Source organism: Zootermopsis nevadensis, unplaced genomic scaffold (genome assembly GCF_977971745.1).
Source record: "Zootermopsis nevadensis isolate Lab colony 2312 unplaced genomic scaffold, Znev_1.0 Znev_ptg000015l, whole genome shotgun sequence".
Classification (NCBI taxonomy): domain Eukaryota; kingdom Metazoa; phylum Arthropoda; class Insecta; order Blattodea; family Termopsidae; genus Zootermopsis; species Zootermopsis nevadensis.
In genome coordinates this window covers 3,741,584-3,767,677 of record NW_028259147.1, presented here as the reverse complement: position 1 = coordinate 3,767,677, position 26,094 = coordinate 3,741,584, and the positions used below count along the sequence as shown (strand labels likewise).

Here is a 26,094-nt window from a genome sequence, read left to right as displayed (position 1 = left end):
AAGGTAACAAGATTAGGAGGTTATAAGAAATCGGCCAATAAGTAATTGTAATATCGTTGTAAGCAAATTTATGAGGAGAGACGCGCTGTTTCGCCTTCGGAACCCTGTTAAATGCTGCGCTCCAGTACTTTAGACCACTTGACGTTCTCATGAATAATTCTAGGTGCATTGTTCTTGTTCTTCTTTACCTCTACAGATAATTTTTTTTATAACATTACCGCCATTCCGCCTTGTATAACGAAAATAAATCATAAACGTTCGTTAAATGTTCTGGGAATAAAATACATGTAGTTTGCATGTGGCGCGTGACTGTCGGACTGTCCAGAACATAGTCACGCATTATAAAGGCATCAAAACAGAGTTTAGCCTGAGGGATTCTCCTGACACGTTGCTACTATCACACTAGTCGGCGTATTTTGGTAGCAGTAATTGGATTTAGATGCAAATCACATCGCAAATCCGTTAAGTCGTGGAACAAGGATTTCTGTCGCTCCCAGCCAGACATTTTCTGAATGACAACGTGTGTGAGGAATAAAAGAAACGTTACCTGGGTCTCCAAGGATTTCTGATGGAGTAACGGGAACGATTAGGACAATGCAGTGTGCGAGGATTCCCGACAGATGAAGACACCTGTTCACACATCACGTGACCGCTGTGCTTCACTGTGTACGATACATTATTGCGTACAGTTCAGTTTTTTATACGTGACCGCTGAAAACATAATGCGCAGTTGATTTTGGACGTGTCAAGTAACAGAGTTAAGGAACTAAATCGGCAGATTAATTGTTTAACTAACTCGCTGGGCGTGGAATTGAAATTTCCAATCCCCCTCCCCTCACGAGCCGCTCGGCGGCGTCTAAAAAAGGGAACTGTGTCGATTTCTAGTCAGATGTTAGGCCCTCTGGCACTGAAGATAACATTTCAGGGTTTTCTGTGCACCTCAATATAAATTTTCTATTTCACATATCAGATTAAAAAGAAAGGTTCAGCCTTCTATGTAATAATTAGCAAGTTCAGCGTCTAATTGACTTCTCCGCGAATCTCTGCAGGTTGTACTGAGATACTATGTCATGTGAGAAATGCCTTTGATGCTAGAGGATTGTTTGAATTGTGAATGTTATTTAGTGAAGTCTTCGATTTTATGCAGAAGTTGTACAGAATGCAGGACATGTAGAACGCATGGATGTGACAAGATGTGTGCACCGGGTATTGTTCGGGAACCCCGACGGGAAGAGACCGCTGGGGAGACCTAGACGTAGATGGGAGGATAATATCAGGCGGGATCTATGGGAGATAGGAGTTGAAGGAGACTGGATTTTGTTGGCCCAGGACAGGGTCCGGTGTAGGGCTTTTGCTAATTCGGTGATGAACGTTCAGGTTCGGTAAGCCATCTAGTTAGTTAGTTAGTTAGTTGTACAGCATAGAACGGGAGGATACGTGGCGGTCATGAGCGGTGTGAACGTACGTGTTCGAAAGGGAATAGTAAGGGCAATCAGCTGTGTGAAACTACCAGCCAGACAGACTTGTGAAATACCGCGAAACACTTAGCCGGGACAGCCTGTAACCCGACAAATATTTCAACCCTATACACTCCATACGTCTTGCAGTAACGTAACCCGTTCCGTCTCTCTGATAAGAAGAGAATTGGTTGCTTGGTCACTCATATTTTCAGCTTTTATGGTCAGTTTATTTGGCGTATGCGCTCTATAGTCATGATTTTGGCTCAGCTTGGATCATGCGACAGGACGGAAAAGCAGGTTTTCAGCGGTTAAAATATTCTAGGCTGCGGTGTTCGCTCCATTGTTACAACATGCACACTGTTCGAGCTGTGCTCGGAATTGAGAATGTTATTCCAGAAAGCGTTATCGAGCAGAGATTTTGGGTTAATTCAAATTATCTAAATATGTGTTATCTAAAATTTTTATTTTATATTTATTTAGTGCTCTGTCTGACGACAGGTCCATATGAACAGGATCCTTCCATCCTTTTCTCGGACTGGGACCTGTTCATATACGTTCTTGGCAGATGATCCAGAAGTGGTTTGCCATTGCCTTCTTCTGTGTGTGAATGGAGTAATTGTTGGGAAGCCCCCGGAGGAAAACTCCGTGTTGCCTAGACCACGGCCTTGCCCAACACAAGTTATAAATTCGGGCACCGCCGGGAATCGAACCCGAGACCCCAGGATTACAAGGCCAGCGTTCTAACCGCTAGACCACCGTGGTTATGTTATCTAAAAATGTATGAATTATTTAAATTTAATGAAATCCCTTTGAGATGAAGATTATTTTAAATTGAAAATAATTTTGCGTTGATACACAGGACGGGGCCTGAAGTGGGTATCTGTAAATGGCGTAGCGGACTTACGTCATCCTTTTAATGAAACTAGGGAAATTTTGTGGCCGGCTTTAAGAAATATCCTGCACCATGAGGGAAAATTGAACTTACTTATGTAAAAAAAAAAATAAAGTTAATAAATTATTATTATTATTATTGCCACTTTCGGAGATTGCCAAGTCTTTGCAGGAAAATTGCAGACGTTTGTCCACTGAGCTACTTTATTCGAGAAGGTACATAATTAAGTAAGTGACACTTACAGGGCAACGTTCCTTGTGTTGGTGTAGCATAGAAGAGATAAGCGAAGTACAATGGCAGCAGAATTACGCCTCGCGCACACCAGGTCTCATCTTGGCCGATAATCCAGCTCTTTGTAGGAACCAAGTCTGCCTGTCGCAAGCCCCAGAACACAGTTACAAGCTGTTTCAGTGCGAGGAACACACCAAGTTCTGAAACACTGGGGATGGAACTGCCTTGACTATAGAAGCAAACGCTTTTAATACTCTCTGCGTCGTATTTCGGTTTGTCGTGGACGATTTTAGGCCCAAATACTTGATGCTATTTTTTGTTTATTGTTCCTGCTATAGTGACTTTGTGGTTGCTATGACATGACCAAAAATTCAGCTCAGTTATTTACTCTAACGTGTTGACTCAACAGCTAATAAAATAATTTCCTTAATAATAACGTCGGTGGGGGGGGGGGTCTCTTTCTCGGATTGCCAAATTGAGCATTTACATTTAGTTAGTGCCAAGGGATACCGCCACGGTGGTCTAGTGGTCAGAACACTAGCCTTGTAATCCTGGGGTCCCGGGTTCAATTCCCGGTGGTGCTCAGATTTATAACTTGTGTTGGGCAAGACCGTGGTCTAGGTATCACGGAGTTTTCCTCCGGGGGCTTCCCCGGTTTCTCCGTGGCATCCCAACAATTACTCCATTCACACACAGAAGAAGGCAATGGCAAACCACTTCTGGATCATCTGCCAAGAACGTATATGAACAGGTCCCAGTCCGAGAAAAGGATGGAAGGATCCTGTTCATATGGACCTGTCTTCAGACAGAACACTAAATAAATAAATAATAAGTGCCAAGGGCAAGAATAAGTGGAGCTGTACTTCAACGCCCCTGCACGTCTTCTGTACGTTGAAAATGAATCAATAATAGTAACAAAGTTACTGCTGTTACTGGTTAACTAAATATTTAGTATCAATCTATTGATCAAAAAATAAGAATTCATGTAAAATTTGGTATGGAAATCCAAACAAAAGCTGATGTTTGAAAGACGAAGACAGTGTAAATATTGAAACGAATCTGTGGCTTATTAATGGATTAATTGAGTACTCTAGTGTAGCATCCCGATGTGTTTTTGGTCATTCTTGGTTTTTATGTCTGTCACGTTATATCAAGTATAAAAGTGTGAAATGTTATTTGGGGTCAATTATGTGTGGTGAATTAACAATACTGTAGGACGGGTCGTGACCTATTTCAATGTATTTGGGAACACGAAGGAAATTAACAAAGTTACTTAGTGAAGTTGACCGGTATTCGAAGTCGGTACCTGCCGTGTAGTGAAAATGGCGAGCGGTCGCACACGTGGGCGACTGCCTGCAGAGGCGTAATAGAATTGTAGCGACTAATTAGGTTTGTGTTCAAGTCAAGCGCACATTCAATTATTATTGTGTCATGTCATGGATACAGTGCCGGTTAAAGTACTGTGCAACATGCTTGCATTGCTGTACTTCATTGTACAAATAGCCTAGAGTGTGACCCGTCAGAGTTGACGGGGAATTAACTTTTTGTGTGCCGAACAGTAATGTGATTTGCTAAACTTTTCAATGAATCTACTTTAAACGTGATTAAAATATACTTTTGCGGATTTCTATTTTACTAGTTAAAAGTAACATTTAAAGTGCTGTTTTATGTACTGCTGTCATTAAAATTGAAAATAAAAATTAAAAATTAAGAATTAAATTTTGTTTTAAAACATTAAATATATTCTTTAGTAATTAATTTAACTGGGCGTCAAGATTCAGCGTTTTAATTTAATTCCAGCCAAATCTTTTAGGGAGAAAACTAGAAATCATCAAAAAATCTCCATCGCCATTCACCTTTTATAAACTTGTGTGTATTTGTAATAGAGAATCGAACTCTGATACTTTGTAAAAAGTGATCTGAGTAACTGTTCTTTTCGAACCCAGAAATACATCCCTCTGTTAATGAACAATATTTTGTAGTTGACTACAAAATATCAGTTGGTTTCCATCATAAATTTGCATAATGTATTCAAACAATGCATGATTTCACTTTATTTAAATCTTTGCTTGTTAGCGCACCTGTCGGCCACTTGCTGATACAATCTGTCGTTCGCGTTTTGTGTTTGTTGCTTAGCAACTGTGTCGTTACAATGCAGTTACATAGTGGCCTTTGTACTGATACAAATTTAAATGTTGCTAGTACGTATGGATTATACTGAACAGTTCACGTGGCATTTCACAGGCTGCTATAAGCCAGAGGTTTGGTCTGTACGTCGTATTTCTTACAAACAGGACAACACTAGCTTCAGTGCCATATTAAGGCTTACATACATTTTCTGGTTATTGCGTATAGAAAATGTCTAGACATTTATAACAGCTAAGAAAATATCGATATTTGACGTACAATAAAACGTGTTTTCGAGATATAAAACAAAATTACCTTCACTCCCGAGACCAGCTAAGTCAGAGATGAAGTAACTTCGGACCTAGATTTTTAAAATGTGCTGTTTGATCACGGTTATCGCAGACTTAATGACGCTGTGATAGATGGGGGAGGTTAGCTGCGAATATATTGAATAAGTATTCGCGGACAACCGATAAGGGGTGGTCCTCCAGCTGGGGGGGGGTTGGGCGTGAGGCTAACAACCTTTCACCGTAAAAAACTGGATTGTTAACGAATAACATAACCAAAAAAGGTTTAAGGCGATTGGATTTTGCTGACCCAGGACAGGGACTGGTGGAAGGTTTTGGTTAGTTTGATGATGAACCCTCGGGTTCCCTAAGCCATCTAGTTAGTTGTAATAGATAAATATAGACTAATGGTGATATGATGTCACCTGTGCCTCCCTTTAAGATCATTCGACTGTATCTAAAGACTATTTTCTCTGAGATACTGACTGTCTCTTTCGTAATAGAAACCGAAGTTCAGTTTAAGTAATGTAAAGTCTTGCCATTGGACAGTGTCGTATATATCGATTCCGACAACCCCATCCTCAAAGATTATTTGCATTAAATCCGTATTAATATTATCCATCTGCATTTTGGTCTTTCGTGTGAAATCTTTACTGAAGTTCACCGTTTAAAATACTGTACACGCTTTGTGGAGGGATAAGAAATGAACTTTTTCAGTTGATTTTCTTATTATGTCGACGAAGTTAATACTTCTCTATTATTACTCAAATTGATAAACGTATAAAAATAGAAGGGTCGTTGTAGAAATGGATTGTTTCCCATTGTTTCTTAGCATCGTGTCTGTAGGATCGCATTTGATTCTGCGGGCACCAACATAATGCTGACACTATTAATTAAAGTTGTTTTACTTTATGTGACAGGTTTAAGCACTTGTGCTATTCAATTTACGCTTGACAAAGACCGGCTAAATTAAGGCACAAAAGATTAAAGTATATCCACCGAACCAACATTTGCTCTTCTGGAGAGAACATCTCTCGATCTTGGATCTAACCGGCAAGGATGAACAAACTTCAGTTTCCATACTTAACCCTTTTGAAAGGCATAACTTATTTAAATAGTATTTATATATGCTCGATTCCCACTTCCAAGAAAACAAACTGAGGATGTGGGGAATTTGAAGAATGTATGCCTCTCTCTTTAGCCGTGTATTCTGTCAATTTTATGATGAGTTGTAGATAAATTGGTTTTGTAGTCCAAAATAGTACAGTCTGCTGTTCTAAAAACGAAGTTTGTTTCTAATCCAAGGAAAGACGCCACTTCTCCGTTCTTCGTCCAAATAATGTTTAAAATATAGGCTCATGCCTCCAAGATAACACGTCGTTTCCATTTCAAGAATTTTGGAAAATAATCGTGTTCAGTACGAAAAGCAAGCGAAACATATAAATGCACAATGTGGACGAATTCCTTTGTTCTTGAGCATGACAGAGGTTGGTACACCTGTTTTTTTTAATATTTGAATCGAAATTACTACACGCAGTTAAACAAGTACCGATGTTCTCCTGGAGGGATTGAGGGAAACCACGAAATATACTAATTACGGTGACATGTCTCCGAGATTTGAAACGGCCCCCCCCCCCCCCCCCCCGGATACGAATCAGAAATTCTAACCTGTCAACCTCTGCGATTGTAACTGTGTAATGTACCTGAAGTTTATCGCGTGTAGTTTCTGCATTGTAAAATCTGGTTGTATATCCACTTAGGGGCTCAGTTAAGTAGGTACATAAATATTTGAGAATAACTTGAGTTATCCTAACAAACACTGCAACAAAATTTACAGCCCAGAAACAAATTAGACGTAGCTGTAGCAAGACACCTGAGGGAAAACGGGTTTGAGAGACTTAATAAAGGCTTCTGTGCGATTCTGTTATGGAATTTAATATTTCAGTAAGACAGAAAATAAACGAGTGGCGAGTGAAATCGTCTAGCAAAGTGGCAGCCGGCGAATTGTGCGTTTCAGTTTACTGAAACACGGTAACACGTTTATTAAACTTCACTTTGTACGAAACGTTTAGCAAAGTGATGTGTTGATCACTTCGTGTTTGCGTGATGGTTTCACAGACCCACAGAACGTTTCCCTTCCGATGTACTTTTGTACATAAGATACTGGGAATAAAGACTATATTTCGTTCATATATTGTATCACGAAGAGCTGATCAAATGGAATCCTTACGAAAGAAGATTCTCAATAATACGGACATCGTAAGAAACATTAAAATGTTGTTTTTTCACGATTTTTGCTATGTGTAAAATAAAATACATTAAGGGCTATAACGTAAAAAGTTTTTAACAACAGAGTTTCCATCTGAAATGTACTTTTACGACTTAAAATTCTTTTCGCCTTCCAGTAATATGTAGAGAAACGTAAATTGTCCCTGTGTCCAAGCACCACGCAACGAAGATTTGTTTTGTTTATTTTACGCCGATTCATACAAGTCAGGATATCCCCGTTAAGGACTGAAGTTGGGAAGATATTTCTCAATAGCAACAAATCGGTTGTGAGTATGCCCACTGTATAGAACTGATTCATGTCAGGGCTTCCCAGTTCCCACTTCTTTGTATCCATCCATTGTGCTGCTTCCTAATGAATTCGTAGCAGCGCCGACCCCCGACCCCCCCAACATTGGCTTGGAATGTTAATTAAATGGAATCATGGAGCAAGGGGACAGTGGACTGTTCGATATGTCTTGCTTATGCATTCTGTTGCCTAAAACAACCCTCTTAAAAAAAGAAATAAGTGTTCTGTGAAATCTAAAGTTGTTGTTACAGGGGGACGTTTCATTGAAATCTCTAAGTGTGTCCAGTTGCACTATCTTAAATCTACTACCCAAAAAGATTATTAACGTGTGCCTGATGCTTGTTAATGTTTAAGTGCCTCTAATGTTAGTGTATGATTTGTTTCTCTCCTTCATTTACATGGTGTTATAATTGCATCTCCAAAATGTGAACACCCTGTATGCACAACTGCGTGCACGTGTCCAGAATGTCCCCCAGTTGTTTGCTGATAGTTTTCCCCATTAAGACCACATTCCATAATTTCGCTCGAGATCTTCCTCTATTATATTTTCAATTCATCCGCGTTGTTCTGTATTCTCGCACTTAATTTTATCCCAGTCCTTTGTATTATGTTCTGTCTGTCTGTTTGTTTAGCATCGAGTGTCACAATTTGTCGCTTGACAAATGACCGTCTCTGTCTCGCCCCCTCTCACTATTTATCAAGAGAACGAGAGAAACAATGAGATACGAGAAGCGTGTTGTACGGTTTCCAACTGCGTTACTCACTTGTCTTCATGTTCGTTTAATGTAGATACACATCCATTATCGGCAGAAATAATCGACAGTTTGCTCAGGCTGCTGCACTGCGTAGAAATAAATTATATTGTTGACGTATCTAATCATCGTTGTAGATAGATATTGCCCTTCAGTGACACAAAATACAGTTTCCTTGACAACTGGCAATTAAGGATTGAAGAGTGCAGTTCCAAAATTTGCTCGGTCCATTTAAAAAAGTTCTTACGAAATTGTCATTTTGAAGTAGAATTTAGTAAATTAATGGGAAATTGAGTTATCTGGGGGGGGGGGGTGCTAATTTTAGAATTACAGTATTAAATTATAATTAGAATTTTCGTATAATTATGGTACGTTTAGATAAAATATGAAGACGATTGGACGAATGTGACCTTCGTATTACAGTATTTCTACATTCTGACTGAGTAATACACAATATACAATAACAATAATGAAGATAATAACAGTAATTAACAAGAACAGTGATAGTCCAGGATCTAAAATTATTCATTTAGAAAAAAAATATTATTAGAAAGGTTTTAAATACACTCTTATATAAGCTTGTTCATACCCCGCTTAAAACCTCTAAATCGTGTAATTTATGTATAAAAATTTAAACTCATACAAGTTTAATATTGAGCCTGTAAGTGACAACTGTGATACAATAATGTACATAAAAGTAAGCCTACAATTTACAGTGCCTAAACATTATGTAACAAAAGCGTATGGAGTGTTCGGAGGTGAAGCTCCACATATTCCGAACCTCGATACTAGACGGAAGTGGTGGGGTTGGAGCATGGGGGTTTCCCAAAGAATTTTGTGACGTAGAGAAAAGTCTGTGCTTCTGTAGGAATCGAAACAACGGAAATCCAGCCCCGTACAAAATCGTGTTTCCCCGTTGCAAATTCATTTCGGTTCTTTCATTGTTTGTTTGTTTGTTTGTTTGCGTGCTGACTTACCAGCCCAAAGACCAGATAAAAAAAATAATAAAAAATAAAAGTATATTGATGATGATGATGATGATGATTCTGTTCATGATAATAATAAGCCAATTCGCACTTAATTGTATTCTTTTTTAAGTTTATAGTTTAGATGCGTCATGTTTGTGTTTACAATTCATATATATATATATATATATATATATATATATATATATATATATTCTTCAAGTCTATACACAAACCATTTTAATATTGATGTTAAAAATTAAAATTTATATAAATATTTCGCGCTATTCATCGTTTCCTCGATGTTACAATTTTGCGCTATATATTACAACATGTTTCGATGTCTCAGCATCATCTTCAGGTTTTATTTTTAAAACTATTCTATATTTTTTAATGCACGATTTTCAGTAATTGTAGATTGTAGGTTGTAGTTGTGGATGTTCCTTTAATCTTCTGATTTTTTTTTTTGATTAAAGGAACACCCACAACAATAACCTACAATCTACAATTAGTGAAAAGCGTGCATTAAAAAATATAGAATAGTTTTAAAAATAAAACCTGAAGATGATGCTGAGACATCGAAACATGTTGTAATATATAGCGCAAAATTGTAACATCGAGGAAACGATGAATAGCGCGAAATATTTATATCAATTTTAATTTTTAACATCAATATTAAAATGGTTTGTGTATAGACTTGAAGAATAAATATATGTATTAATTGTATTCGTAAACAAAATGGCCTCTGTCCGTCACTGAGATCCGTTCTTTTCCGCACTTAAGCCCACATTCGCTCTGTTTCAATTCCCTTCTGAACTGTTTAGTTTATACTTCAGCCATTACAATTCTCTTTTCTCGTTTCTTTCTCACTGTAACAACACGTTTGATAGTCTTCCACCGGAAAATGTGCATGTGTTGAATATTTCAGTGGGGGTTATTCCACCCTCTGGCTAACCCCTTGCGTGCTACACTCGCTTTTTAATTGGAGAATTGCGACGAATAACAAGAAACCCCAAGAAAACTTGTTAGTTGATTGTCAAGCGTTCTTACGACTTCTGGAGCCTAAGGGAACAGACCGTATAACCTAGGTGTCTATCTAGAGCAGAGTTTCTATTAGTGCATACTTCCAGTCGACATATCTGGGAGTTTTCAGTGCCCTAGAATCACACACAGACGTTTTATTGTAAATAAAGAGCCATGTTTTACATCAAGTTTCTACATGTGGTAGGTATCACGCCAGAAGGGCTTGTGAAATTATTTGTATAATCTTAGATATTTGGTCTAAGAACATAACATATTCAAATGTAAGTCATGCCACAAGGGCATAATGCTGATGAACACTAATAACGCGCATCTATCACACCAAATAATCGTAAGAAATTTAAGTCTCTTATAAATAGGCCATTTTGTTAATACGCTCTTCTGGTACGATACCCTCGATATATTTACAACAATATCGCAGCAGATTAGCTGAAATACGTTATCAGATCTGTTTACCGAAAAGTAAATACAGATATTCAATGCACGCCACCACTGCTAACAGAAAAAGTCGTCGTTGAATCCGATTCTAAGAAAGTTTAATTCGTTTCGTATCCTTACAACATGTATTTCTAAAATGCACTTTAATCCTTTAAAACTCAGTGGTAACTTTGTTTACCGCATGCTTTAACAATCGCTAATTCTGCGTTTTACACACAGAGTTCATAATATTTTTTAGAATAAATAGCGGCTATTTACTTAAACAGCGTTAACCAGTTGATCTTTGTGATGTTGAAGTGTCGTGTTTTCTTTGCGGTAAGGTCTGGATTTTTTTAGTACTGCTGAGACAACTTTTGTCTTCAAATGTCCACTTTCACTTTTACTTGTGTCCTATTCTTTCATTCATTTATTCGTCTTCAGAGAATTAACATAAACTTTTTAACATCCTTGTCATATTTCTCATTGCTTTCCTTTTTAATCTGTCAGTTAAATAGGACTACAGCGTACTATTTGAGGAGATCGATGTGAAGAATGAATTTCTTTGAAACAGGCAGCGACTGCTCTGTATCATACCGACACCAGTTCATCAATAAATAAATCATGCAAGTGATTAATTCACAGAGTCAGAGGTAAAACGCATCTGGGACCTCTGTTTTGATTTGTGCTGGCTGGTGGGATCTATCACCCATCTCATGGGCCGTGATAAATACGTTTGGAGGATTAGTGGAATGTTTATTGGCAGTTTGAAAACCGAAGCAGTCGGACAAAAACCTGGCATTTTGTTCGAAACAAATCCCACATTCTATGCACTGGGATTCAATACGTGACGTCCCGGTGACTATATCACACAGTTGATACAACGGTGGACTCCATCACAACAAACACGTGGTGTTATCTGGTGACCTGTCTTGTCACAATGACATGGCATCGGATACTGGCTTTTGAGAACATATCAATCTACTATAAGTACTAGGTTGTTGCAATATTTACAGGCTGTACATAATGATTTAAGCTTGCTATCGATTATTATCGCATACATATCGATTCGTCAGAAGAACTGACAGGAAATAGACGTCTTTTAAAGAAGTACTCACCGGGGTTTAGTGTTAGAACGGGGCTACTGTTGAAGAACTGACTTTTGTAAGATTTTCTTTATCGAGAACTCCTCCAAAGTGCGGATTCGTAATGACATTTTGGGCCCAGTTTGGCTGGCAAAGTGCTGTTACTTTAGATCGCTTAATGAACATGGAATCTAAATAGACAGAAAAGACACTGGGACAAACTTATGACATTGATTTAATTTTAATTTCGTCACTTTGCTTATAGACGTTTACATAAACTATAATTCTACTCCAGAAAGGGACTCGCTGAAATTCAACGTCCATATTCATTTCTTGCCTCCTTTCTTTCTTTACGTCATCTCCTTTGTACTTATCTTCTTTCCTTCTTTCTTCCATATTCCGTACCAACCCCTATATTCAGAACATGGAAAAATATCATCCGTACTGTTATTTCAACATTTTCCTACCTCATATTGAGAAATTTCTAGAAGTTGCCAGTTTTTGCGCTAAGTCTAAGCTGGTGTCCATATTTCTCCCTTGAGACGTACAAGGCCGTTTCTCCTATTTGCTTAGAGTCTTATCGCTCTACCGACACACTAAAATACTGTTAAAATGAATAATGTAGTGGGAATAATAAGATACTTAAAATGTATACAGAACAGTAGAGCGCAATAGTGTGGTCACAGTACAAATTTTAAATTTAGTTAAGTGCAAGATATAAATTAATATCTTCTAAGTCTAAAGAAATGGCCAACTGAGTCGAGTGGTCGACACACATCTGAACTCAAACTTCCAGGTGTCACTGTAACCGTTAGTACTGTCTGTCTGAGCGGAGAATTAACTCGACATCTTGCTGAATGCTGTCCTAAAAACATTGCCTCTTATTAAAAATGTTCTCACCCTTTGCAGCAATCTGCATGATATTTGATATTATGGGTGTGTTACCAATGACTGGACTGGTGTAATAAATTATGCATAGACTATAAAATACTAAAAATATAACAAAGCTAGGAAACTGATGGATAACTAAGAGGCAGTCGATGTTTCTATAACGCGTATTGGACCGGATGTGTTCCTGCGTAAATAGGTACTTCTGTTTGTTGGTCGAGTCAGACAGACGTACTGTACGTAATGGTAAAACTGTGAAGCTACTTCTGGCTCACCGTGTGACTGCCTTTCCAATTATTACAAGCGATGGCTGCTGTAACAATAGCCTTTTAGCTCTATTACAGTAAACAATGGACACAGAATGGGGGGACATGAATTAAGTCTTGCTCCCGTTTTGATAATGGCTGGTCCATTCATCTTCTCCCCTCGCTTTTTCTCATTTTCCGTCGCATTTTTATTCTTTCATATCCTTTTCTTATATTAATTCTGTTTCTTCACTTTTTCTGTTCAGAACTCGGATTTCTTTTCTCTGCTTGTGTTCAAGTCCCCTAAAATTCCCATTCCCGAAATGAAAATTATTACTTTGCACTTTTCCATCCATTAAGAGTGATGTGTCAAAGGAACTGTACAAAATTGCTATTTAAGATTTGTTTTTATCATATCCACATTAGGGAAAAACATTTTCGTCTTTAGCGATGGTTGCTAACTCGTGGTTCTCGCGTTACAGACAGATTCTTGTATGTAAAACGCTCCAGACACGTATTAAATAGATACCTGTTCATATCTTGGCCTGGCTGCCTGCCATCTTGATTGATAATGCCTGATCATGGAGGCAGCAAGTAGCTCTGAAACGTCGGCAAACTTATGCTAGAGTACTCCCAACTTTGAGAGCCAGAAATCTAAATTATGGTTTTCCTTTATTCCTCACCGTGAATACTAGAACAATAGACCTGCCTTCTGGATCCTCCACCATTCACTATCATCTTTTCATCTTATTCTGCGCATCACAGGTATAAATTATGCAGCGTTATTAAACAATCGATGCTACTCAATGGAGCGCCATTTGTTGTATATTGATTTAATTAAATTTCTTCAAAAAGCGTGGAATTCTGGTGCGATTTTTAATTACCAGAAGAGAGGGCTTTGTACGGAAGCGGTCGTGGACTACTGCAAAGCTCTGTCGCACCAGATTCCTGGTCGAGGTTGAACTTGCAGAAGGCTAACCACTAGAACCTGCTTTTGTTTGCCGAGGCAAATTACTCGTGAAGTGGGTCACTTCGAGCCCCAGCCAATAGCGCGAACAAACACCGAAACTAATTCAGCAACCCTCCCTTCTGTCGTCATGACCCCCCCCCCCCCCCGGCCACACTGTAATTGTAACAGTTGACTGCCTCATAAAGTGGAGCCCCGATGGGTGCACTGAAGAACCTAGTGCTGGATCTGAGAGGGTCAAATAGCAGGGGGCTGACGAAATAATACGATATTGACTCATTACGTAATATTGCTAGTTCGATTATATCGAGAATGATCGGATGGGCGAGGCATGTAACACGCGGTAAGTGAAAAATGTATACAACTCACGAGGAGAGACTTATACGAGGCTCGTCCTCAAAGTAAGTTTCCCTGGGGCCGTTTACAGAAACAAAACACAATTTCATGGAAATATTTATTGCAACAGATACAGCAAGTGTCCAGCTATTTTTCAACATATTCGCCACCGGAATTGAGACATTGGTCATACCGTGGGACCAACTTTTGAATACCTGTGTCGTAGAAGTCTGCCGCCTGGGATTGGAACCACTGTGTGACAACCATCTCCGCCTCTCTGTCATTCTCAAAACGCTGACGCTGACCGGACAGGAATTTCTTGAGGTGTAGGAAAAGATGGAAATCACTGGGAGCGAGGTCCGGGCTGTAGGGTGAATGATTAAACACCTCCCAGCTGAACTCCTGCAGGAGACTTGCTGTCCGTCGAGCCGTGTGCGGCCTAGCGTTATCACTGACCGCACTTCACAGTCGGCGGGAGCTGGAATAAGAACCTCCATCTTCAACAGCTGCAACAATGCTACTGTGAGAACGCGGGAGGTGCGGTTAGTGCATGCGCCATGCTACGTCATTGCTCTATCACGTACGCACAGTCGCTTCGCTCAATATAAGGTTTGCTAGCTGTGGGACGAGTGGGAAACTTACTTTGAGGACGCGCCTCGTATGTCGATGAGCGGAAGAAAGGATGTCAAAGAAATAGGTTGTAAAGCGGTGTGCTGGATTCAACTGGCACGGGGCAGGTTCCGGCGACAGGCTTTTTATGAACGCGATAGTAAAACTTTGGGTTCCGTGAAGGCAGGGCATTTGTTGACCACATGAAAAAGTGTTACCTTTTCAAGATAATCCATGTGGCACGGAAACAGTCACTGAGCTTGTTGCTGAGTAATTTAGATGTTTGTTTAACCAGTTACCATGGTTTATCAGTTGGTTGTTCAGGTTATTAACTTTGCGGGTTTCTCCCGACATATCCATCTCATTCGTCTGTTTAAAACATTCCATTCGTCCATCACTGAGACTCTAAAATCTTGCCAGTAGATCTTGTCTTGTGCCAGTTATGCTCATTTTTATTCCTCCAAATGCAAGTGTCGAAGATCAGTTAAATACTTTGGTATAATAAGGTAATAAGTGATATTGTTTTGTTTTTCTCAGAAGGGCAAACACTGTTTCAAGTATTCAGTACTGCATGTAGACCTATCGCAAATTTATTAATTTTCTTACCTTAATTAACATACATATTAATCCGTTTGTTAAACCAAATCTGTTAAGAAGGAGCATGGTTTGGCCATTTTGGAGCAATTACCTACCTATTCAATAAATAGCTTGAGTGCCTCGTTGAAATTTATTGTGCCTTAAAATTAGTCGCCGTTAATACTTGCTTCCTCAACTTTCCACTTTCCCCTATATTGATTTTTCAAGTTCTCACGGCAGCGAATATTAAGATGTCTCTCTTCGTGTACGTTGAAACGTATAATATTGTAGAAATTGAGCAGGTGTTTACAGTCTCCATCTTCGCCCTGACGACGGAGGCAGTACACACCTCCGAAACGTCGGTAAACTTCCAGACGGCGCTACAACCTAGAAGGCAGTCATCTTAATATTCGTCACCGTGAGAATTAAAATCTCACAAAACGCCTTGTGTATTTTCCATCCTCGTGGTAGTGGTTATACTCGTCATTAGTTCAATTGATTTAGTTGACTTACAATTGGTGTGCGAATATTTTGGTTGTCTACATAATTTATCGGTTTTAATTTTTTTATCATATCCCACGAATTTCCCTCCCTTACGATAAAATATTTCCCTTGTCATTTTCTTTTTAGAACTATTCATTTGTGTTCATGTTTTTGAGTAAGGAAACGTGTTTTATGAATACACAAAACACCGGAAACAGTGTCAGAACATATCCTTACTTTAATGGAAACTGGTTATAATGATAAAATAAAATTCGTCCATAATGAAAAAAGTATCTTGGTGTAGAAGAAAACATTCCGTGTACATAAAACTAATAGAAATTTCAAGATCACGAAGGACATTTCTCACGCCATTAAAATATGACACTCACACGAAAGAGTTTTAGTCAGGAACAAAGCAGCACAACTTTCGTGTTACGATCTGATTCAAATGTATAAGAATACATAGAATAATGTTCGTATATCTTTCACTTCAGTTCGATTCAATGACGTCTTTGAAAGCCTGATTATCAGCGATCTCTTGCAGAAAAACAACTATTAGAGCGGATTATTTCAGTCTGAGATCGGCCATGTATATTAATTCCGTCGTCCAAGAGACACGCAGTGCAGGTGGTCATCTAATTTTGCTCCAAAATATTGTAAACAGAAGTGCATCTAGGTAGAATTTGAAAATAGTATTAAAATATATTAAAATTGTCCGTCAATCACAATAAAGTAATATAAGATAATTAATTGGTTAAAATATTATCCTTTGTTCCGTATGTAAATCGAGGACAATTTTAATATATTTTAATACTATTTTTAAATAAAATCACAATATGACGCACCTACAATATCGTAGAATTTGAGGTTCTGAAGGCGGTGAATATTGCTGTCTTCTGGGTTGTAGAGCCATGTTAACTGGTAGAAGATGGAGGCAGCAAGTACCTCTAAAACGTCTGTAAACTTCGACAAGACTACACGGTGCAACAACCCAGAAGACAGCCATCTTCAAAAATGTAATTTTGTCAGAAGTGCTCATGACTACAAATTTTATATAATCCATGGAGAACAAAATATGAAAGTGGAGTATAATATGATGTCTATATCGTGTTTTATGAAAACCTATCATTAGATTAAAATTTATTAGTGAATGACCATTATACGGACCCACGTTTATTCTCACGATATGGCGATAGCATAAGCCAATTCCATTAAATAATGAAGTCTGCTGAAATTAATCATTCGGCTTGTATCGTAGTTGCTGTAGGCTGTCGTCTGAAAGAACTGACGTTTTTTTAGTGCTTGAACACTTGCCATATCGATATTGAAACTCGCAGAAAGAAAGACATATATATTAAAAATATGTCAGATTAAACAGGTTATCAAAATGATGTCAGAGTATATGAAGCTACTTCTTATTTACCTCTCAAGAAACAAAGGTAATGAGACAACAAGTACACCCAGTATCGATTGCTCACTGTCTCGATTATCTACCGCTTCCAGAACAACAGACGGGGCGATTTGCTTCGAAAAGCCGTTGCTATGGCAACAGTAAATAAAGCGTCGCGTCATATATCCAGCAGGACAACTTCAATTAACTTCAAACGGCGTATCTTTCTCCCATATAAATAATAATTTTCATTTGTTAACACTAATTGACTCGTATAGTCGAGGTCTCCTTTTCGATTCCCGACCGAACTGTAATTGTTTCTGACTGAAGTTTTTCTTTCCCTCAGTCTCTTCAGACGAATGTGAGATATAACTGTAAATATTTCACGATCATTTCCTTCGAAATCTTTACCTTCTAACCTTTCATCCAGTCATCTCATTCGACCCGAAGTGCTCTTTGCGATACGTCACGGAACCTTTGATTTTAAGATTTCTGTCTTCCGGGTTGTTGCGCCGAGTAGTCTGGTAGATGTTTACTGACGTTTAAGAGGTCATACTGCCTCCATAATCAGGACGCCACACAGTGCTGAACTCTTTTCTAAAGCTCCACGAAGACTGAATACTTATATTTTTATGTTGTACTCCACATTATAGACCACGTCCCTGTATTGAGATAAGAGATCTGTGTCACGTTCCGGTCACCTTACCCCTTGGAATGGGATTTTGGTATTGATTAGACAGGAGATGGGACAGGGTGAGTCACAGACCTTGTTCTGACACAGAGGCAACTAAGATAAAAGTATTTCTTACCCTTCCAGGAAGAGAACCCACGTTTATATAACTCGTGGTAAGCCACCTTACTGGTTGAGCTGTCTCATACCAATTTGTCATCTCTGGTGAAGTGTTATGATGATTTTACGGCCGCGCCATATGAGGATAGCTGTGGCAAGACCTTCGGTCTGTGGTTTGTGTAAGATGGCTAATTCATTAATAAGGCTGTACCTTTATACAGTGTGCCTAAAAGCCTTTATCTGGCCTATTATCTGTACACAAGTTGCCCTTTGTATTGCGTGACTGTGGTTACTGAATTTATGATTCTGTGTTCGCGATACTGCATTTACAATCATAAAGCCTAAACTATAAATCTCTTCACAAAGGAGAGGAAGCATAGCAGAATGTCTGTAACATCTGAGGTCATGCCTTTGCAGGGGTGTGAAATCACGAACTGCGGAGCCGAGGGGCCACGACACAGGTCATGCTGTCATTGAAACATGAGACGCAGTTACAATTCGAAATAAAATTAAAGCTAAGTCACGATGAGGTATTTTAATGACTAATTAACTAAGTTATTTCACGGTTCATTAATTAAGAGAGCACTTCGTCAATCAGCCACTGAGTGTACTTATGAGTTTCGTATGATTCTCAAAATAAACAGCGATTATTTTCTTAAACAGTATTAACCAGCTGATACTTGTAATGGTGAAGTGTTGCGTTTACTTTGCGGTACGGACTGAATTATTCAACATTATTTGGACGAGCTTTGGCTTCAAAAGTTCTAACTAAAACATAGGAGCCAGAATTTATTTTGTGAATTTATAATCGTTAACGTAGAAGGGACCCTGAACCAGCGTCGTCCGTTCTATATGTTAACCGCGCGCAAAGAACGCCTAACGAGGTGAGGAGATCAAGGTACAACAACCATTTACGTCACACACACGTCGAGTCATCAATATTCCCTGCAACAAAAGCTTCATCCTGCGGGGAAGTTACATCTCAGGAAATATTTTACGTAAGAGCTTAGCTTTAAGAAGATAGTACCAGTAAACATGTTAACATTTCTGTTAATACAAGAATATGTAAACTTTTGATGACTTACGCTTCAGGAAAATAATAATTTAGGACTAAATAGGGTATTTGAAAGTGTACACAATAATTTATTAGTTGAAATTTGCTGTCTTCTGGGTTGTTACGCCGTGTAGTCTGGTAGAAGTACAGCGACGTTTCAGAGGTCCTTGCTGCCTCCATCATCAGGACGATGATAGCAATATTCAGGTTCACCATCGTGAAGACCTCAAATTTTACATAGTTTATTAGTTATACCACTCTTATACGGTAGTGAGATATGAACATGGAATCACATAAAAAGGAATAAATTAGACGGAAGAGAGAACTTGAAAATTCTGAACTAGATATTAGAAGAATAAAGCGTACAAAATTTGGTCGGAAAGCCTGAAGGGAAGAGACCACTCAGAAAACTTAGGGGCAGATGGAAGATAATGTTAACTGAATCTTAAGGTAGATGGGGTGGGAGAATATTAACTCGATTTTTAAGGTTCCGGATATGGACCAGTGGCGTGCTCTTGCGGACGTAGCATTAATCCTCTGGTTTCCATAAAAGCCTCGTGTTATTGACTTACTTAAGCGACTATGAGATTCTCAACGCCACATCATTGGCCATGATGTCAACATGGCGACCAAAGTAATAACAAACGAAAGAATGTGATGAAAGACACCACGGACAGACATGGACGGGTCCATAAGGTATTCATCGCTTACATTAAAGCGTAGGGAACTCCAAGAAACGAAGTACATTTACTGTCATCCTCAAACTTCATAAGAAACTTAAGGCTTGTAATATAGCTCAAGATAAGCTGCATATAAGACAACGCAGATGCAGTGGGTGAAGATAACATTGTAAATCTGCAGGAGTTAAAGGAAACGCTGGAAAGGGGATTTTAATGTCGGCGTAGCATTAAAGTTCTTAATCCTTGACGACAAGGCGAAGAGAAGGTGTTAGAAGCGATCCCTGTGTATCGACATAAACCTCTGACATTTTATCTTAGGATCGTAATGGCGGTGTTAAATAATTTACACACGCGCATCAGTACGTAATAAAACATTCTGATTATGAAAATTCATGGGTACAGACCATTTGGGATACCCGTGCATATGTGGGGTTATTATTTATTTATTATTTTATTTAGTGTTCTGTCTGACGACAGGTCCATATGAACAGGATCCTTCCATCCTTTTCTCGGACTGGGACCTGTTCATATACGTTCTTGGCAGATGATCCAGAAGTGGTTTGCCATTGCCTTCTTCTGTGTGTGAATGGAGTAATTGTTGGGATGCCACGGAGAAACCGGGGAAGCCCCCGGAGGAAAACTCCGTGTTGCCTAGACCACGGCCTTGCCCAACACAAGTTATAAATTCGGGTACCGCCGGGAATCGAACCCGAGACCCCAGGATTACAAGGCCAGCGTTCTAACCGCTAGACCATCGTGGCTTGTGGGATTATTATCATATATTAAAACGTATCTTCATAATGAGAACGCTATTGGGTAGGTAGGATTTGAGGTTATCTTGGCGGTGTGTAAGAACATGACTGTCTTCTGGGTTGTTGCGCCGCGTAATCTAGTATAATTTTACTGATGTTCCAAAGGTCCTTGCTGCCTTCATTGCCAGGGTCGTTATGAAAAACCAGAAAACTGTTGTCCACAGTCTCACCGCCGTGAGTGAGAATCTGGAATCCAGAAATTTGTTTAAAGATTGTGAAAGATTATGGAAGTTTTATTTGGAAATGTTGCTCTGGAAGTGTGTGGAAGGATTATATATTTTAACTTAGAAGTTAATTTTAAAATGGGCATTAAAGTGCAACAAGATTCAGGGGACTGTCCCATCAACACACTCTAGGATTTTCCTTGGAGAGGCAAATTGTGTCATGTTAAAATATGATTTCTCTTACAAATATGGGCGACAAACGAAGGCAGGTCCAATGTTGAAATAATCAAGAGCAGTGGCGGAATTAAGAGTTTAGGAAGGGATTAAGGAATAAATCCCTGTAGCACCAAGCGTTATTATTCCGAATTTAAATAAAAATTTATTTAAATAACTTAGGATTCCCACCTTTTCTTTACCCCAACTTTTCTGCACATGATTCAAAATCTCTTAATCTGTAATTTTTCTCTTAATGTATGAGAACAGTTGCTGAGCACAAATAAGATAAGACTTTTTCTAGTTTTGTTATGTTTTGCTTTGTTTTAATCTTTGCTTTTTATGTATTAGCTCTGAAGACAAACGATTCTGAACCGCATACCAGCAGATATTCCCTGAATTTAATCTACTCTCAATTTCTACACGAGTGCAAGAACGTGACCTATAAAGACCCTTGACATTTAAAGTTCAAATCTCTCGTCCATTTTCCGTTCCTTAGGTCGTTCCAAAGATTCCGTCCAAGTCCGCGGTATCATGCTGATTTTTACGACGTGAAGTTTTAGCTACTCGTCAAACTACCAAGCCGGTGGGCTGCCCTTTGTCGGCTATCCAACTGCATATTCAGTATATTCATAGCTACCCTCAATATCTCAAGGACTTCTTCTCCATTCGTATCCCGGGGACGCGCCGTGACAAGGGATCCATCTATAATTTTTTCTTTTCCGAAAACATTTTTTTTGATTCCTTCTAGTGTTAGAGATGTCGCCCCTAACTAAGGACCGAGGTTTTGGTAATTTGCTTATTGGTCAGGACTATCGCATACCTCGTGGGGCGGTGATAGATGAGTGTGGAGTAATGCTGATATGATGATTAGTAGCGAAAAAAAAATTACTTGTAGAGAAACCTTTATCGGTGCCACTTCATCATTCGGGATTTAACCCGGGTCTCCTAACTGAAACACAAGAGTCTTGCCACCAATGTTAATGATTTTCAATTAAAACTCGGCGTGATCTTCTGCAATAACATTCCGTCAAATGTTAAAGTACAGGTTGACAGCGGTTACTGAGACTCTCAGGTAATTCAGTGACTGAATTGAAGGTATTTATACGATTAATATCCTATTTAGATAGAAAAGTGAATAATTTCTTCGTTCAGATACACAAAATAAATAACCGAACCTAACCTCATGTCAAGGTTTAATCCGCCACTGGCACCATGTAGCAGCCTGAGCTGCTGTTATTTGCATATTCAACACTTGATGAAGAGTGTTCAGCCGCTTGTATCTTCAGAAGGGCAGCTTTGCATTTCAGAGCGCCCAAGATCCTGACAAGAGAAACGTAAAGCAGAGGGTCTCTCAGCATTCGCCCTTTAAAAACCAGTGGTAACTATATGCACCACCTGCTTTAACAATTTATGACACTGAATTTTGCCCACACGATGTGTTCGTGGGTTTCGTATGATTCTCAAAATGAACAGCTGCTATTTCCCTAAATAGCTTTACTAGACTGATCTTTGTAATGGTGAGTTACTGTGTTTTCTTTGCGGTACGGACTGAATTCTTAAAAAATTGTATGCACGATAGTTTTTTCCGATTCCGAACGCCTTACCTTCCTTCCAGCCTTCCTTTACCAGAAGGACGAACGGGTAGTACCTGGGAACCTTCATAGCCAAAACTTATTTTCTTTTGTCCCTCTTGAATGTAGTGTCTGTCACTACTCTCCCTGTAGTTTCTCTTCTCTCTCCCCCCCTCTCTCTCTCTCTCTCGTTCAACCAAGACATTCCTCGAATTAATTTTCATGGGGGTATCCGCAGACACGATGGTAAAATCCTTGATGTTGTTACATAATATTAGAAAGTGATTGAAATAAAATAAATATAATGTATTGATGACCTCTTTTAATTGTGTTAAAGAATTTAATACAATCGATTAATTTATTAAGGAGGGGATATCTGTACGATGTTTCATCTCTGAAATTATAATTGGTTTCAGATTAAATTTATAGCAGGTGGGGGGGGGGGGGTGTATACGAATTTTTTTTCGAATTTTGTTTTGGCCCGTATTGTTCCCACATAAATGTTAATCTACTCTTAGAAGAATGACTTATCGTGTAAAAAAATTGGTTTACGACGTAAAATAGTCTGTGCAATTTATTAAGACCTAATTATTTTTACAGGCTTCTGTAATATTTTTACATATGTAAAATTAACTAAGAGCAGTAATTTATAGAACAGAACGTTGTGTTAATGAATGGCGTGGTTTTATTGCTTATGAAACAAATGCACGTCGGGTCCAGTGAAATATATAAAACATCAAAGAACGTTTAGAAAACTTGTGTATTCGTCTGGAGTACGCCTTTGTATTGTCTTAAATATATGCACAAAAAAATTATCTACTGATAAATTTGAGTCATGTAGTCGCAACGCCGTATTTTGTGTTACTATTTTCCTCAGTAATATTCTTGTTAAAAATGGTAGAAACATTTACATGGCTTCAGATAGGACTCGTAGCCTACCTTCGCTCTCGTTCCGAGAGCAGTCCATGTCTACGTGACTTTGTCACTGCACCTTATGGCGTGTAACTCCTGGTTGATCATCCCTTCCATTACAACCAGAGAGGGGAGGTGCATATAGTACGGAAGCTAGACAGTCTTATTCCGATCGTTAGAGGGAATAGTAGATTGTAATCGATTTTTGACACAACTTCGATATATTGTAACTACTTTAACCTTTGTGCGTGCATGAACCGTGGTGTATGCTGGGACATTTGTACTTGACCTTGACTTCCCCTCTAGTGTGTCTTTGGCTTGTGGCAAGAACAGTCATGCAGCCATAAGAAGTTATTTGTGTAAATTGTGAAGTGTTTTAGGGCAGAGTTCTAGCTTTTAACTAATATTTCCTGTTGCGTTTTAGTGATGGAAATATATGTTGAGGTTTTAAAATCGTCAAGTTGCTTTGACGTGGTTTCTTGCGTGGTTTACAGGAAGAATTCAGACTACGTGGAACATGGTGGATAAAGCTGAGATGAAGATAGAAATCTAATGACTGTAAGTTAATACATTATTTTCAATGAATTATGTTTATGAGCTGGCAAATATTTGAATGCGACAATTTATATTTATGAGTGCTTAAAACATACAAAGAGCTAGGAACTGTCTAAACTGTAGTTCCATGACCCAAGTAAGTGCCCAGACGATAGTGATGTGTTCTTGATGTTCGTGAAAATAGTTAGGCTTATTCAAATGTATTTGAATGAAAACTACAGTAAAGTCGGTATAGACAAATATTTGTCGGACAAGTTTCCTATACAAGAAAGGTCTGAAACAAGGAGATTTATGAGCCGGGATAGCTCAGTCAGTATAGTGACTAGCTACGGCATGGACGACTGGGGTTCGATCCCCGACGGCGGGGCCTGAGGATTTTTTTATCTAGCCTCTGCGTCCAGACCGGCTCTCGGGCCCACCCAGCCTCCTATCCAATAGGTACCGGGGTCCTTTCCCGGGGGTAAAGCCGGCCGGGGCGTGATGCTGACCACTCACCCCATCTAGTGTCGAGGTCGAGAAGTAGGAGGTATACCACCTCTCCCCCCCCCCAAACGACCTACATGAAGTTTAGTGGGAGTGCTTTACTTTAAAATTGCTCTCTAAAATAATTTTATGTCATGATTTAAACTTTTTATGGCAGGAGGAAGATTATTGAATATTCAGTGTAGTAAACTCCATTTTCATGTTTGCTAAGCTTAGCATTTGCTACATGGAGGTTATGTTTGCATCTTGTATTTATATTGTGTACATCTGAATTGGCTCGCGTACTACCAGTGGTACGTGTACCATAGGTTGAGAAACGCTGGTCTAGACGAATCAGATCCGCTCGTCATCGTACCAGGTCCACGTACCAGTTAACGAAGAAACTACATTGAATGTGTACGGTTCACATTAAAGTTTCTCACAAACAGTATTAGGCTAGTTGTTTAATTTGTTAAGCTCAGTGAAATACAAGCGACGAGGTCCCCATTAGAACCGCTCGACGTTTGTCATACAGCGCGTGTGTATACGTAGTTCCATCAAACTGATGTTTTGCTCACTGTCAAAGAGCGTGTCTTACACTCGTGATACATGTTTAAAATCGTAGGTGTGTGAATATGGTTTTAATTTTTAATTGCTTTCCCCAAGTCGTACTACACGAGAATTTGACTAAATAAAAATCTGTATTTTGATAGACATTGTCTAGTTTCTATTTGCTAAACGCTTCGTCATCTGTGCTTAAGATGTAAAATGGGACTTAGTCTCACATTTTTAAGCTACGAAACTTCACTGTTTAGGCGAAAATACTGTTGGAAGATTTTTTTTTTCCAGGTCATTTACGGTTTACAGCGGAATGTTTAAACGCACAATAAATTAAATTTTAGTGGTTAAACACAGTTATTGTCTTGTTTATATAGTTGAAAGTAATTCTGACTGCTAGTAGTTATTAATTCGTCTGTCTTATGCTGTTTATAAAGTGTATTAAATAATTGCAGATACTTAATATTTACTTTTTTTAAATGTAGAGTAATTCTCGCTATTTCTTCCAAAGAACCCTATCTGATCCCTGAATCAGCTCTGTAATAACAAGACCAGTGGACAACGGACTATAATAGACCATACGTAAATACACAATTCTGAAAATTTGTGACGATGGTGAGCTGTTGAAGCAAATTGTTTTCTGTATATTATCCATCGTCCAAGACTAAATGAAACCATCAAAAACACGACGTTTCGGAGATTGGAGTATATACCGAATCTCTTGACTAACATGAAACAGGCATGTAACTTGGTGACTGTAGGAAGTTAAGAACACGCTATATTTGTCAAATGAAGTGTATTAAGTCATTGCAGATACTTAATATTTACAGTAATCAAAGAAAACTCTAAACGTTTGAATATAACGGAAGAAGCCGTTACAAGGCTTCATACTTTGCTGTGAATAGGTTTCAGTCACGTGTTCTGCTGCAAGCAAATGGAATTATTATTGGTTGAAAATTAATTTTCGGAAGAAACGAAGTAGCTGAAACGTATAACA

The 26,094-nt window shown here is 38.8% G+C and overlaps 1 long non-coding RNA gene across 1 annotated transcript in view; it reads left to right on the top strand.

The window, feature by feature from the left end:
* LOC110840298 (uncharacterized) overlaps positions 1 to 26,094 on the top strand; it is a 346,592-nt gene that overhangs the window by 166,454 nt on the left and 154,044 nt on the right. Inside the window, exon 5 of the long non-coding RNA XR_015535196.1 lies at positions 24,017 to 24,080. This is a non-coding gene — a long non-coding RNA (uncharacterized LOC110840298). The remainder of the gene's footprint in view (positions 1 to 24,016; positions 24,081 to 26,094) is intronic.